Below are 10,000 nucleotides of genomic sequence, written 5' to 3'. Positions count from 1 at the left end.
TAACCTAAACTATACTGTACCTTAACCTAACCTATACGGTACCTTATCCTAACCTATATTGCGCCTTAACCTAACCTATATTGCGCCTTAACCTAACCTATATTGCGCCTTAACCTAACCTATATTGCGCCTTAACCTAACCTATGTTGCGCCTTAACCTAACCTATGTTGCGCCTTAACCTAACCTATGTTGCGCCTTAACCTAACCTATGTTGCGCCTTAACCTAACCTATGTTGCGCCTTAACCTAACCTATGTTGCGCCTTAACCTAACCTATGTTGCGCCTTAACGTAACCTATGTTGCGCCTTAACCTAACCTATGTTGCGCCTTAACCTAACCTATGTTGCGCCTTAACCTAACCTATGTTGCGCCTTAACCTAACCTATGTTGCGCCTTAACCTAACCTATGTTGCGCCTTAACCTAACCTATGTTGCGCCTTAACCTAACCTATGTTGCGCCTTAACCTAACCTATGTTGCGCCTTAACCTAACCTATGTTGCGCCTTAACCTAACCTATGTTGCGCCTTAACCTAACCTATGTTGCGCCTTAACCTAACGTATGTTGCGCCTTAACCTAACCTATGTTGCGCCTTAACCTAACGTATGTTGCGCCTTAACCTAACCTATGTTGCGCCTTAACCTAACCTATGTTGCGCCTTAACCTAACCTATGTTGCGCCTTAACCTAACCTATGTTGCGCCTTAACCTAACCTATGTTGCGCCTTAACCTAACCTATGTTGCGCCTTAACCTAACCTATGTTGCGCCGTAACCTAACCTATGTTGCGCCGTAACCTAACCTATGTTGCGCCGTAACCTAACCTATGTTGCGCCGTAACCTAACCCACGTTGCGCCTTAACCTAACCTATATCGTACCTTAACCTAACCTATATCGTACCTTAACCTAACCTATATCGTACCTTAACCTAACCTATATCGTACCTTAACCTAACCTATATCGTACCTTAACCTAACCTATATCGTACCTTAACCTAACCTATATCGTACCTTAACCTAACCTATATCGTACCTTAACCTAACCTATATCGTACCTTAACCTAACCTATATTGCCCCTTAACGTAACCCATATTGCGCTGTAACCCAACACACGTTGGGCCTTAACCCAACACACGTTGGGCCTTAACCCAACACACGTTGGGCCTTAACCCAACACACGTTGGGCCTTAACCCAACACACGTTGGGCCTTAACCCAACACACGTTGGGCCTTAACCCAACACACGTTGGGCCTTAACCCAACACACGTTGGGCCTTAACCCAACACACGTTGGGCCTTAACCCAACACACGTTGGGCCTTAACCCAACACACGTTGGGCCTTAACCCAACACACGTTGGGCCTTAACCCAACACACGTTGGGCCTTAACCTGCTCTGTAATTGTCATACGACGCGTTAAATTAGTGTAGTGTTGCCTAACTGCAACCCCCGCAATATAGTTTGCTACTCGCACTGCCCGGTCCCCAGTGTATCGCTTCATGTTAAACACCTTGCAGCTATACACTGTAATGTGGATGGCAGCAGGACGTACGTGCTCAATGCCCTTTGCAGTTGTTCATTGGCATTTGCAGTTGTTCATTGGCATTCGCATGGCGAAGCACGTAGCCTACGCTGTGGTACGGCCTGTGTCAACTGTCCGCTGATGTTGTACGTCCAAATCACACACTGTACTGCACATTGGTCCTCATGTACTGAATGATACATCGTGGTACATGTGACCGTACAACGACTGCGCCAACAACGGCGAACCATGCGGTCCAAATGTTGTGCACTCAGCTACGTGTCGTCTCCCTATAAGAGCTGGATTGCAGTGTGGTATGCCCTGGATGGCGATCAGCATGAGCCGTCTGTTGATGTAGTGGCGCGTGTTGTCAGACGTAGTCGTCTCTTCTCACACACCGTGATAGCATGGTGCACTGCGTTCCACATCTGCGACATGCGACAGAGGCCGGTTGACAGTCGTTCGCGCAATGGACATCGCATACGTACGGGGGCCACCTTCCACGTGTTCGCGAAGCGTGCACATGTTGTTGCGTGTATGTGGGCAGACATAGTGTGTCGTGACACCTGACACAGGCATGCAACAATCGTTGAATTTGCAAATGGCGATGGACGCCTACGTTTGCTGGTGACGTTACGCAAATGAACAACTGGTAAACCGTTGTGGTGCGGTTGTTCTCGCTAGAGGTGAATCAGTGATGGCGACGATCGGTTGAGCTACCAACCGGTTGTTCCAGCGATACCCACCATGCCCACGAACGTGAATGGCATCTGGGTGTGAAGCGATACGCGGCGGTGGCTGGGTGGGACCGTCCCCGGCCGGTGAGGGGGGGCCTCCCGGCGTGCTGGCCGCGCGGTGCGTGGGCGCACGCGCTACAGCCGGCTGGTGGGGGCGGCCAGTGGCAGGCGCGCCGGCCGACGGAGGCGGCAGGCGGCGCAGCTGCGCGCCGGCGCACCCTGCACGCGGCGCCGTGCGGCCAAAGTAGGTCCTCGCGGGCCCGGTGCGAAGCGCGGTGGACATCTGCAGTGTGCTGGTCCGATTGAGGACTGTGTGCGCTGAGGATGCGCCGCCGCCCGGCGCTCGGCGCCGCGACGCCGTCTGCTGCTCGGTCGCCTCTGCGGTTCTCGCAGGTGGTTTGTATCGCAGCTGTGCGGACGTGTTGGCGCGTGCGCTGTGCTGGGAGAGTTCGCTTCGGCACCCAAGTGGGGCTTTTGTCCTTCTGTGGCGCTGGCGTTGGAGCTGCCGGTCACCGTAGGTGGCGCGTGTTGTCTCCCGCCGGCAATGCCACGACAGCACGCTCCCGGGCCTCTGTCGGCAGCGGCAAGCTCAGTTGGGAGCACGGGTGGTCGCACCTAAAGCGTCTACTCGCCAAACTCCAGGCGATTGCGCCTCTCTCGAACCCGACCAAGTACTTAGGACGGCGCTGCGCGCCGCCGGGACCTGAGAGGGTTTCGAGGTGTATGGTGCAGGGGAGCTCAGCCTCCTCCTGTTTGCAGAATAATTGAGCGGACGCTTGCGTGTTCGCGCGGGCCCCCGGGACACACTCCCGGGCGGCCGGCTGCTCAGCTCTAGTTGACGCAGCTCCCGGGTTGATCCTGCCAGTAGTCATATGCTTGTCTCAAAGATTAAGCCATGCATGTCTCAGTACAAGCCGCATTAAGGTGAAACTGCGAATGGCTCATTAAATCAGTTATGGTTCCTTAGATCGTACCCACGTTACTTGGATAACTGTGGTAATTCTAGAGCTAATACATGCAAACAGAGTCCCGAATACATGCAAACAGAGTCCCGAGTCTGGCGTGAGGTCAGTCGCTTGACGGCGCGTTTCGGCGCGGGCCCGCCCGTTGCCGGCGCGCCGTAAGGCACGGAGGCTCGCACTGGGGCGTATCGCTTTCCAGTCGGGCGTGCCGCGGCAGTCCTCACTCGGGGAAGTGAAGCGTCTCTTACAGCCTCTCCTTCCCAAGTAGCTCTTTCCGCCTTCCCGTGGTGCCAGACGTCAAGCTCGGCATTCTGCCTTGCGTCAAAAGGGAGAGCTGCGACCCAACCCGATGCGAAAGCGAAGGGTGCGTGGCACAGGGGGAGCTGTGTCGAGGGACCGAACACCAGTCCCTTTCTGTTCGCAGGGCACAGACCAGCAGGTGCTCTGCATGCCGGCGACCTCGTTTGTCGGCGTGGGATCACGGCGCGAGTCGGCAAGGGTGCTTCGCCGCGCCCCTGGGTAACCGGGGCGTGTTCTGCCAAACCCAGGTGGTGGTGACATCGCCTGGGCCAGGTTAGATGGGCCCAGACCGCCGAACGACTGGGGGACCGACCCACCACCTGAGTAGGAGTGGGTCCTTGGCCTTCAGGTGGAAGCTCGGGCTAGTAGGCGGCGAAGGGCGAGGGGTGCATCCGCCTCTCCGGAGTGCGGGGTGCACTTGCCGAGGAGCGTCGTGTGAAATCGTCGACGACGGGGCCTTCGACGAGGACCAGTGCGCTGGCAACGGCGCGCTGAACCTGGCAGCTCGGATATGCCCTTGACCTAGGGGCGAGGTTGGTGGGCGAGCTGCAGAAGTCCCCCCCCATGCCAGAGGAGCCGGTCCGGGGCAAGAGACGGGCTCCCAACTTTTCACTCGTCTAACTAATCATGGCTGACCAGGAGGCGAGTGATCTTTGTGCGATTTCGAGGGCGAGTGTGTCTACTGTCCCTACCTCGCAGGAGGAAGGGGGACACGAAGATGAGAGTGTTTATGATAGACATTGCCGAATTAATCAAATATTAGACTCTAGTGTCAAAAACGGCAAAATAAGCCAGGCTGCGGTCCTGGCAATAAAGAACGAGCTCGCTTCCTGGGCTATTGCAAACGCGAAGCTCGAGGGGCGTCTCGAAGAACTAGAAAAAGAAAACGCTAGATTGAGACAGCAACCAGTCAAGACATGGGCCGGAGTGGTGGCGCAAGCCGCTACAAAAGCCCAAACAACAAAGGAAACTATAGCAAAAATTTCTAAAAAACCAGACACGGCAGTCTTTTTAAGACCCCTGCCTGGTCAGACAATCAAAAAGGTACAAGAAATATTTACAACAACTATTGACCCGGCTAGAGATAAAATAAAAATCAATAAAGTAAAGGCCACAAAAAATGTAGTCGTGGTGGATCTTGCCACAGAGGAGGATAGGGACAAAATATTAAAGAATTCCAAACTGAACAAGGCCATTAAATGCGAACCTCCCAGAAAAAGAAATCCTCTGGTGATACTGTACGACGTACCTGTGGCCCTAACTGAAAGCGACATCTACGAAACCATGTATAATCAAAATTTTGATGACACAGAATGGGAAACATTTAAAAATGAATTCAAGCTCCGCTTTAAAACGGGACCTCGGGAACGGGATGTTGTCCATCACGTCGCCGAGGTCTCTGGCAAGATGTGGCGAAAACTTACCGCTATGGGGAAAATTTATATAGGATTTCACGCCATCAATGTTAGAGACTACCTAGTAGTCCCTAGATGTCACAACTGTGGCGATCTGGACCACGTCCACAAGCATTGTGATAGGAAGCCAGCCTGCTCCAGGTGCGGGGCTGAGGACCACACCAGAAAAAACTGCAGTAAAAGCGCAACCTGCATTCCATGTACCAAGAGAGGAAGGAAACCGTGCAACACTACTGGGAGAAACTGCCCAACGTACAGGATGCTAGAACAGAGACTAATCTCTCGAATTGATTATGGCTGAGGCCGTAATTGAACTCAGGAAGCCAAAAAGGAAATCCCCCAGCAAGAGGCTGAGGGACGCTCTGAGGGCAAACAAATTCAAAGAATTTATACAAAAAATCACACAACCACGATCTTTGGTGACAATAATGAAAGACGTTTGCATACAGACGGACCCGTGTGAAGAAGACGTTCCCTCTCCTCCTTGCTGGGGACCTGGGTCGAAACAAGAGCATACCCGACCACACTGGCATCCTGTACTTGGGAGTTCACAATCACAATCACACAGTAAAGAAGTAATATCCACCAAACATGTTCAGTACAATGAAATAAGCAGCTCAATTCCATCTTCTGACACACCATCTCGGGGTGCAATGGGAATTGATCCCCAGCGAATTTACCCCAACCTGGAGCACGCACTACAGTTATCAAGACTAGAGGAGCCGGCAATCCTCACAATAGCATTGAGACATGTGGTACGTGTCGGCCACGAGTATGGAAGAGATGTCACATTTCCAGTAATGGAGGCTGTGGACAGAATTCAGCTCAAGACAATGAATCTCCCCACCGACTTCGGAGCCCTGCGAGATCTAGTTAAAAAGGTCTTTGACAGAAGAAACGAAAAATTCGACATGGATGATCTATACTACCAATCAGTGATAACCAATGGCAGAGTAGCCCACGACTGGACAAAATTGTGGCCAGAATCACACATCCATACATACTTCCCACGTGAGCCAACTAAATGTAGGCCAGATAAACACCCATAATAGCAAACTGGTCCTGCAGGAACTCCGAAGGGTGGTGGAAGAGAGGAGTCTAGATGTACTCTGCTTACAGGAACCGTACTCCCAAGCGGGGCGGATCCCATTCATGGCTGCCAACTGGCAAATTATACATTCCAACGTAGAGCCAAAGGCTGCAATTATAATTATCAACAAATCATTTAGAGCTACAGTCCTTGCACAGTTCTCTGGTGAACACTGCAATGTCGTGGAACTTCAAACACCCGCGGGGGTGATTTACATCTGTAATATATACTTCCAATACGGAAGAGGAATAGAGGAATTTCTAGAAATACTTACACAAGTCGCCACGGCATTGCAGGGACGAAGATTGATTGTGACAGCGGACATAAATGCAAAGTCCCCCCTATGGTTCAGTGGCACGCATGATGATCGGGGGCTAAAAGCCGAGGAAACAATCATGGCATTACAACTGGTGGTTGCCAACCAACAAGGGAACCCCCCCACATATACTGGCGGAGGGGGAGAAGGTACAAATATTGACATCACACTAATAACACCAAACCTGGCCACAAAGGTCAACAAATGGAAAGTGTGGGACAAAGTAACCACCAGTGATCATAATTTAATAACATTTTCCATTGGGGAAAGGGAGTGCCACTGGGACATGGGGTGGGAGCTGCAGCTTAATTACAACAAGGCTAACTGGGACCGTCTCGCGGAGGAGTGCAACATTCCGACATTGCTGGAAGGTGACGGAAACGTGGAAGAATGCGCCGAAGGACTGGTGCAGGCGATCACCACAGCGGTGCGGGCAGCCGTACCAACCAGGAGGAGAGCCGTAGCGGCCACCCCCACACCATGGTCGGTCGAACTGGGACAGATGCGCCAGGCTGTGAGGAGGGCAAGGAGGTACTACCAGCGGAGTGTCGTCTGGAGGGAAAAACGAAGATGGCTTCAGATCTATCGTGAAAGCAAAGAACAATTCCAACAGGAGCTAAGGGCAGTCAGACTCAGAAGCTGGGAAAGTTATGTAAAAAGCCAATTGGCTACAGACCCATGGGGAGTCCCTTATAAATTAGTACGAGAAAAGATAAGATCACCAATGGTGCTATCCACCGTCAGGGACGGGGACCGGATGACGGGCACTTGGCAGGAAACTGCTGAGGCCCTCCTCCGGGTTCTGTTGCCTGACGACGTGGAGGAAGATGAGACTGAAGAACAAAAAAGGATAAGGAGAGAAAACCAAAGGGACTATAACAATAACATCAGAGTCTACCCCTTCTCTGAGGAGGAGGTCGCTGCCCAGATCAAGGCCCTCAAAAGAGGGAAAGCTCCTGGCCCGGACGGCATTACTGCGGAAGTGGTGCAATTCCTTGCCCCCCAGCTCGTAGCTCCTCTCACTAAGTTGTATAACGAGTGCTTGGAACTCGGGAAATTCCCAGAAATATGGAAAAAAGCCAATGTAATTATCATTAAAAAGAGTCCGGACAAAGATCCCACAGAAATTAAATCTTATAGACCTATCTGCTTGTTGGACGTACTGGGCAAACTTTTTGAGAGGCTACTAGCGAACAGACTGACAGCACACCGCATGCTGTGCGGGATGAGTGACAGACAATTCGGCTTTCGGTCTGGGTGTTCTGCGTCTGACGCAATCGCCCTGGCTGCCGAGGTCTGTGGCTCTACCCCGCACAAGTATGTCGTCGGCATCATGGTCGACATCAGTGGCGCCTTCGACAACCTGTGGTGGCCCTCACTCTTTTCCTGCTTGCGGGAGAAGAACTGTCCAGGGCCGCTATATGGGTGTCTGAGGAGCTATTGTGCAGACAGGGAGGTCTGGCTATCGGCCCCTAGCGGCATAGTCAGGAAGATTGTCACCAAAGGATGTCCTCAGGGCTCTGTCCTGGGACCTCTCTTTTGGGACATTAACATGGAGCCTTTACTTGAAGATCTCAAGAACTGTGACGATGTGCTAGAGGTCATAGCATACGCTGACGACCTCCTCCTGCTGGTCGGCGGCCGAAGCCGCGAGGAATTAGAGCCGAAAGTGGAAAGAGCCCTAACTGTTCTTACATCATGGTGCCACAGAAGCAAAATGACGATCGCACCCAATAAGTCCACATACCTACTTCTCAAAGGCCAACTGGTCAGGAACCCGACGGTTAGAATTAATGGTATACCAGTTCTTCGGCGCCGCGAGGCCCGATACCTGGGTGTAATCATCGATGAGAGGTGGAGCTTTGCATCACATATTGACACCGTATCACAAAAATCATTGGTTCTATTAAACAATCTTATCGGAATTGGTCACAAGCGGTTTCACCTCCCTCCAAATTTAATTAAGCTATATCACAACAGCATCCTGACCTCAATAATAGGATACGGATCTGGAGTCTGGGCACACAGACTCACGAGGGTCATGCCTGCCATGGCCGTAAGAAGAGTGCAGCGGAATATGCTTCTACGTTCAGCAGGGGCCTATAGGACAACACCGGGGGGAGCACTGTTAGTGTTAATGGGAATCTGTCCATTAGATATAAAAATACGTGAACAGGCTGCCTGGTACTGGGTACAAAAAGAGAACAGGGACAAAATCAGGGAAATACTTGGGGTTTTTGCAGGGGACAAGTACACCATTAAAAAGAGGGGGCTAGAACTATGGCAAGATCAGTGGAATAATGAAGATACAGGTCATAGAACCTATGAGCTGCTACCGGACATAGAAGAAAGAATAAAACTCACATTTTTTACACCAACGAGAGGAATGCTGCACTTTCTTACTGGACATGGACCATACCCAACATACCTATGTAGGTTTGGGAAGCAGGCTACACCAGCGTGTGACTGTGGCGCAGTGCAGGGCACCCCAGAACATGTGGTGTATGAGTGCCACCTCTTCGATGATGTAGCCCAAGAGCTAAGACAACAGCTACCAAATAACGACACGTACCACTTGTTAAGGCGTGAAATCACCTTTGACATCTTAAACAAACTTACAGATGAAATATCAAAAAAGATACTTAAGAACTTTTTAAGGGACAATCACCACCATTAAAGACAAAACTCTCACCTATGTTGACTAGTGCACCCTTACTGTACCGCCGGGCAAGGACTGGCCAGCCGCCTCACGGCTGGAATCCGCCTTGCCCTGGACTAGGAGGGAGGGGTGTACATACATACCGGACTATGACGCACACCGATTTTGACACTTAGTTAAATTAAGTTAGAAGTAGAAGATAGGATAATACCTCAGAATACTCTGCAGCGACACCAAGTCAAGAGCCAGCCCAGTGCCAGGGGCACGCCCACTGGGATTAGCTCAGTGGGCCTGGCTAACAACTAGTAGGTTTATAGTAGCTCTGGCACAACTTGTAACGCTGCAGGTAGCATGTAGTTTCCCCGTAGATTAAGCTTAGAGCCCTATAGCGGTAATAATTAGAGTAAATAATAGAAATAATAATAATAATACTACCTGAAGTGTAAATAACATTGCTGCATTTAAATTGTATCATACTAGGACCCACTAATGAGTTAGGTAGTGGGTTATGATGTATAATGTAATGTATTGAATAAAGAAATTTTTTTTTTAAAAAAAAAAAAAAAAAAAAAAAAAAAAAAAAAAAAAAACAGAGTCCCGACCAGAGATGGAAGGGACGCTTTTATTAGATCAAAACCAATCGGTCGGCTCGTCCGGTCCGTTTGCCTTGGTGACTCTGAATAACTTTGGGCTGATCGCACGGTCCTCGTACCGGCGACGCATCTTTCAAATGTCTGCCTTATCAACTGTCGATGGTAGGTTCTGCGCCTACCATGGTTGTAACGGGTAACGGGGAATCAGGGTTCGATTCCGGAGAGGGAGCCTGAGAAACGGCTACCACATCCAAGGAAGGCAGCAGGCGCGCAAATTACCCACTCCCGGCACGGGGAGGTAGTGACGAAAAATAACGATACGGGACTCATCCGAGGCCCCGTAATCGGAATGAGTACACTTTAAATCCTTTAACGAGTATCTATTGGAGGGCAAGTCTGGTGCCAG

Source organism: Schistocerca americana, chromosome 3 (genome assembly GCF_021461395.2).
Source record: "Schistocerca americana isolate TAMUIC-IGC-003095 chromosome 3, iqSchAmer2.1, whole genome shotgun sequence".
Classification (NCBI taxonomy): domain Eukaryota; kingdom Metazoa; phylum Arthropoda; class Insecta; order Orthoptera; family Acrididae; genus Schistocerca; species Schistocerca americana.
The sequence above is the reverse complement of the archived record's forward strand: the minus strand, read 5'-3'. Positions refer to the sequence as shown.